At 32.2% G+C, this 6,999-nt stretch overlaps 1 non-coding gene across 1 annotated transcript; it reads left to right on the top strand.

Moving 5' to 3' along the window:
* The first annotated feature begins 201 nt into the window (after positions 1 to 201).
* Trnap-ugg (transfer RNA proline (anticodon UGG)) lies at positions 202 to 273 on the top strand. Its single transcript has one exon. It is a non-coding gene; the product is annotated as a tRNA-Pro (tRNA).
* The last annotated feature ends 6,726 nt before the right edge of the window (positions 274 to 6,999 follow it).

Here is a 6,999-nt window from a genome sequence, read left to right on the forward strand (position 1 = left end):
CAAGCGGCTTTTTTAAAGATTAGCCTGAGTCAATTATTAACCTAAATCTCCATACACTCGCGTTTAGCTTTACAAATCAAAATCAATGAGAATTTGCATACACATTTAGAATCGTTGCAAAAATCAATAATAAAAAAAACATTGATAGTATGAACAAATGTAAATCATTTATCAGTTTAACGCCACTTCTGGAGGTGTAATGGCTCGTTGGTCTAGGGGTATGATTCTCGCTTTGGGTGCGAGAGGTCCCGGGTTCAAATCCCGGACGAGCCCTATGTATTTTTTTATTGTTCCATAAAGATTTTATTGCATGATTATCAACAACAACAGCAACAACACAATAAAAGCTCTAAAAACATTCTGGCAACCATGTGTATCGACCATTTGTCTTTCCAATTGAACCATTTCAACGACATGAAAAACAGTCAGCTGTACGGGTAACAGCTTGCCCTTAATACTTATCTGCAAATCTTTTTTTTTATATCATAACTTTAATATGAAATATGTTTATCAACATAAAATGCACGATCAATTAATTAAAAAAAATTACGATTATTGGTCTCCATACATTATATGCGGCTTTAATTTATAGATTGAGTTCCTATTCTCAAATAACGGTAACAATCCACAAAAGATAGTTTAAAGTTCATTTAACCCTTCCTTTACTCGCGGGGCAGGTTGAGCCATTTTTTCCTTGGAGATTATTGAATGCTAGATACATTACGGTTTAAAATCTTTTCTTTGTTTTGAAAAAGTGCCGAGCAACATATTTTAAAGATCAAACTGAAGTTAATACAAATCTATATCGCCATGGAATCGTTTTTACTTTCAGGAAAAAAAAAACAATGAAAATTTCATAGATATTCAGTATCGTTTTTAAAATTCAATAAATGAGTGACGATTCGAGCAAATGTAAATCAATTATCAGCTTAACAATATCTAGAATAAATAAGTTAATGACCTTCAGTTGGGATGATTCGTTGGTCTAGGGGTTTGATTCTCGCTTTGAGTTTAAAAAAAAAAATCCTGGACGAGCCCTACGTTTTTATTGCTAGTTCATTAAATCCTCCCGTTACTTGCGTGATAGGGGTGCTTTATTAGATTTTAGTTAATACTTACACTACATTTTTTTTTTTTTTTTTGCGGACTACTATCCTCATATTTTTTAATTTTAGTTATTGTTTAACAGATATTCCTCTGGCCTTCGGGATAGGAATGCTGAATCCATATTTGTTGTCATCTCATCACAATTAATCCTCTGGCCGGCTTTGGGTAAGCTTTGAAACCTATCTTCAGATAATGCTCATCTGGGACTGTAGAGATTCAACAAAGGCCGATCAAGATTGGATTTTTTGGTTTTATAAATCCAGTTTTTTTGTTTTTTTCTTTTTATCTGATCTTCCATTGTTGGATACCGAATGATATATATTATTTAATTATTAGAATTCTTTTGAGATGGGTAATTTATATATTATTTATTTATTTGCGGACTGTTATCCTCATTTTTTTTGTTAGTTCTTATTCCGTTGCGGTTAACAACCTGACGAAGTCCAGAGGAATAGTTGGTCGAAAAAACTATTTAAAAAAAGATGAATACAATAGTCCTTAAATAAAAAAAATATATATACAAGTTACTCCTTTGAAAAGAATTCAATAATTTCCACTACAGTTTAAAACCTTTTCTTAGTTTCACGAATGACCCGTTTTCTATTAGTCGCTATAACATAGATAGACTTGTATTAAAGATCAATACTGTCGCATGGTAATAACTAAGTCTCTTTTCTTATTTTTTATACTTAAGTTACTAAAATTTTATCTGAATATTACTAACTTTCACAATATTTCTTTTTACCTATATTGCATTGTTATCACAAACAGCGTTTGATTTAATTATGGAAATAGATAACAAACAAAATTTATATTATAACAAACTTATAGTTAAGTATCAACTAACATTCTGTTTTATACGTTTTCGTCGTCCTTTTACGTACTATAATCCAATATGAAACGTCGAAAACGTAGACAATACGGCTATTCATATTTGGCATTTGGTTTTGCCTTTTAATTTTACGTTGGAGTTTCAGTTACACTGTATGGCCGGCGTTGTAGTTCAGGGGTCGGTCCAGGAGTTTCTTGGGTTATTCAATTTTCTAAATTAACGCTCATAAAAAGTAATCTAGCCCGACTTGAAATCAACTCATTTGAAATACGTTATGATTGGTAAATTTGAAATTCTACAAATCGTATTCTAAGAAAATAATATACATGTAGAAATTAGTTAGAAATTCTATATCTAAAAATCTATTTTCGAGAAAACGATTTATTTTTCTTCCATGGATCCATAATCTAAGTATTAATTTACTTGGCTGATGTCCAATGGGTCTGAAACTATCAAACATTAATTAATGGGAAACGAATTACCTCCCTTTACTTTATCAGTTAAAAACCATTAAAAAATATTTTCTCTCCGAAAATTTTCAAAACAAACAAAAAAAATATGACTGCCTATTTACGGTTTCATTTATTTATAATGTGTTTAAAACATTTTAAACTACCGCGGAATTTCCATGGGTTTGGCTAGTTTTAACGATTTATTTGCGGTTATCGTGTATCGTTTGATTCATTAGTTTATGGTTGAGGAATTACACGTCGTTTCTCTTTACGCGAATATCATAGTTGTTTTCACTTCAACAAGCACACAGTAAAAATTAATATGTTCGTGTATGTGTGTCAGTCTACCAAAAATATTTAATTAAAGTTAAATACCTCCAAAACATTCTTAAGGCGCGATTACAGATTGGTTGAACAACAGTAGTCATTGGTTAACGATACGGACTAAAAACCTAGGTACACCAAGTTCGAAATTCGTTCCACAAAAACACTTTCACTTAGGGATGTTGGCAACTTTTACGCGTTCCCTCCTGATGTCTTTCCAGAAAGAATTCTAACTCGAAAGATATTGGGTAATTCTACTATCTTGCAAAACAGTTTTCAAACTTGTTTTTCATAGATAGTTGTGTTTGTATTATTTGGATTATTCGAACTACTGTTCTCATCTTAAATTGAATTCCCACAACGTTTACATCGACGTAATCTCTGACATTTAGTACGTCTTGTCGAACTTGGAAATCTTCATGTCAAACTGTGAAATCCGTACGGAATTTCGAATGGAACTCTTTATTTTATCCACAGAGGTAGCTTGCTCTTGTTCTGCTAGCCATGACTGGGTTAAAGTCGTAAATAATTCGTAATTGTATTCTTAGTATCGCCTGCACTGACGATTGAACCTTCAACCTCCGGAAGATTGTCACTTAGAGCTGTTTATTACTTAATAATAATTAGTAATATTACACATTGAAACAAGAAGGCTCCTAAAATTCATAACATAATTACCCGAAAGGGGCCATGGCGCAACGATTAAAAGTGCTAATTACAATCAGTTTATAGTGAAACTGGCGGATTAGATAAACTGTCTCGCATCCAACGAAGATCGGAAGTTAATTCAGCCGAAATGTTGTGAAAATAATACCCAAGATGAGAGCAGTAATCCAAATAATCAAAATAATTCAAATTATCAATCCTCATCTAAAAAAACTTGCGAAACTTGTCTTGAATTATTCACAAAATTGAGATTCGATAATAAAAACGAAATACCAAATCTCACGCTCCGATTGTTTTGGTTTATCTTTTATTTATACATATTGTCCGAATTTATCGTCTTCTTGTGAGGGATAAATGCAATAAAAGGACGGGGATATTCAGCTCAATAAAAGGAGACACTCTGAACAAGACAAAAATTAAAATTACCTCACTCCTGAAGGGTTACTCATAATCTAACCGAAGATAAAACAGATTCTATTCTTTGGATTATTTATTTGTCAAAACAATATGATTATACACTTTTAACAAATTAGGTACAAAGTCCTTAAAATGTGAGAGTGAGGAAGAGAGGTGTTTAACGCTCTTGACTAGACTTGATGAAGTCACTGTATGTGCCAGCATACTTAAAATAATCTCAGTTGTTTGAATTTAATGTTATTTAAACTTTGATACCGGTTTGAAAGTCATGCATTTTCACTATAACTAGGTAAGATATTAAGTCAGTTTAAAGTGTGTGTGTGTGTGTCCTATACTTTGGGAAGTTATAAAATTAGCCGTGCTCGCCATTTCTTGATAGTGACAATTGGCAATAATTAATCCTTCCTCTCAAAAGATGAAGTAATACCTAAAATACGTCAGCTCGTCGACTAAAAAAATATAATTTCAAACTAATGCATCTCAAAAAGCAAAATTTAATTACTTCGTAGCCTTCGTTTATTTGTTTTCATAAGGTTGTCTACGTGTGATTGAATCAAGCGTTGGGCAATCTCCAATCATACCTCCTTTGATTTCAATAGCAAAGGTCTTGACGAATGGAAACAATGCCGAGATAAGCGGAGAGCACATACAGGACCTGGTATTCCAATATGACAGCCCTCTAGTCCTGACCAGGTTCAACATCGCTTGACTTCGATGAACTAACGGACACCGGTGTGTCGTGATTATGACGTATTTAATCCACGTTTGGATGTACTTGAACAACATTTATGTACTTTGGATGGACTTGAACAATATTTAACTGGCTTTAAGTTTACGATCATCATCGTCGTCGTCGTCGTCGTATGAATCCGAAGATTCTGTGGTTGGCATTAATTTATCCCAATATTTATTTTTTCCAATCAGAATTATTTCTAGAAAGACATCAAGTACTTACGGGATGGACCACGTAAAGCTTACCAACATCCAAAGTGAAAGTGTGGAACGAACGGGATTCGACTTGCAACACTCAGACCGTGTCGTTAACCACTCGACCACCGTCACCTTCCACTTTACGGTAAGAAGACGGAGTATTTCTGTTCTAAAAAGTTATCATAAAACAAAAACAAATAACACATTTGTACTATTTTCAAATATTACATTTTTAAAATAATTTATTGAATTATTATGTTCGTGTTGAAGCTAAATTATTTTTTATTAAAATACTAGCAGTTTAGCCCGACTTTGCTCGGGCCTTATGTACTGTTCATAACTAGCCCTACGTGTGAATACACTTTATGTAAGATTTCAAATGTTTAGACCAAAATTTGTCTGGCTCAAATTAAAATAAAATTAAAACGTTTGATCCATGTCTAAATAATCTACATTAAAAGTTTCAAGTGTTTAGACCCCAAATTGGCAGAGGAGTTTGGTAGTTTTCAAAGGTCAAATCGTTGAATTTTGACCCCTTGACAGCCAAATTCTTGGCCAAAAATCGATGTAAAAAATTTCCCCAAATATACTCCTTATGTCTTATCTCGAGTCTCTAGACCAAAAATTGACAGTTATTTGGTAGGGAAATGTACACGCACATACATAGACATTTTCACTTTTATAGATATATAGATTTGTTTTATTATTTGATAATACAAGTGGGGGGTGATAGCACAAGTAGTGTTAAAACTAAATTATTTTTGCTGATTAAAATACTACTTATTTGATAAGTTTTTCCTTTTTGGGAGTAACACAAATGTTAAAACTAAAGTATTTTTTAATATATGGTTTCGTTTTGCGTGTCTTGACTCCGTTCTGTTATGTTACATAATCAACCGTATCCACTTCTGGTAACTTTTTTTTTTCGAGCACTGATCTTGGATATTACCCATTAAGCAATGTTATCTATCTACTCGTCGATGATTCAACAACAAAAGAAAATGATTATGGCAGCCGTAAAGACATGGGAAATAGCTAAATTTTCCAATTTCTTAGAAAACTATTTTCTTAATTTATTATTTTCGTTTTGCGTCAATATTTTCATTACCGAGACATGTCGGTGCATTAAATACGGCTGGTTACACTTGAACATCAATATTTCAGCATTATTTATTTCTAAAAATAAATGTGCGAAAATAAACATATTTATTTGATTAAAAAAATAAAAACAATTTTCCTATTACTTTCTATCTTCCTTAGCAAATATCAGCCATCTTACTTTGTTGGTTTATTCTATAAAGTTCTCTTTACATTTTCTTTTTCAAAACGAATTATTATTGATAATACACTATACTTGCAACTATTTTTTCTACGATATACACGCCCATACTAAATTTAAACCCACTTGTTTCCCACCAATGTAAAAAAAAAAACCCAAAGTATCATAACATAAGAAACATACATTTGCCTTTCTTTCTTTCTTTCTTTCTTTCTTTTGCGTTTGTATTCCACGTACACAAACTGGCCACGTGACCGGATACAGCTAGCTACTTTATATTATTAATAATAAATATTATTAAAAGAAGAATCACTTTGAGTTAACATTCGAATTTCACGGTATCAGGTCAGAATGAATTTTTCATGTGTTTTTCGTTTTTTTTTTTTTTTTTAACTTTGATTTATTTACAGAATATGTAGCTGACCATGACAATTATTTTTATAGAAAAATAACAAGTCATTTTTTCTTATTAGCATTAATAGTCAAATTCATTATTATTAACAGTAAATTATACAGATTGATGTAGAAGCTATCAGGATTTCGTTAGTATATACGATTTATCGAATAAGTTTTTAAATTCTCGAAAATTTAATTTTCTGATTCTTTGAATAAAACAAGGAGGTGGGAGGGCCCCAAACTTATGAACCCAACGAAAAAAATACTTTTTACAAACAAACCAAGACGTTTGACAAGGTGCAGTCTTACCACTAGAGTATACCTCATCGACAATCAGTTTTGCTGGATTGAAGTATTGTTCTGTTTAAGCTTCCAGACATAATCTTTTCTTTGAGAAAGGATTAAGTTTCTTACTAATCATTTGAGGCGACGGGACTGCTCGTGCGTTTTTGTAGGCCGGAGCGCGCTAATCCTAGAGTGAGAGGAGATAAATAAAATAAGTTTATTCATTTTATTTATCTCATTTTCAGGAAGTTAAACACAGGATCAAGTGAGTTTGATAAAAGTACCCCTTCGGCACGAACTGAATTCGAACT

Source organism: Euprymna scolopes, chromosome 2 (genome assembly GCF_053919585.1).
Source record: "Euprymna scolopes isolate OS-2025 chromosome 2, ASM5391958v1, whole genome shotgun sequence".
Lineage (NCBI taxonomy): Eukaryota > Metazoa > Mollusca > Cephalopoda > Sepiida > Sepiolidae > Euprymna > Euprymna scolopes.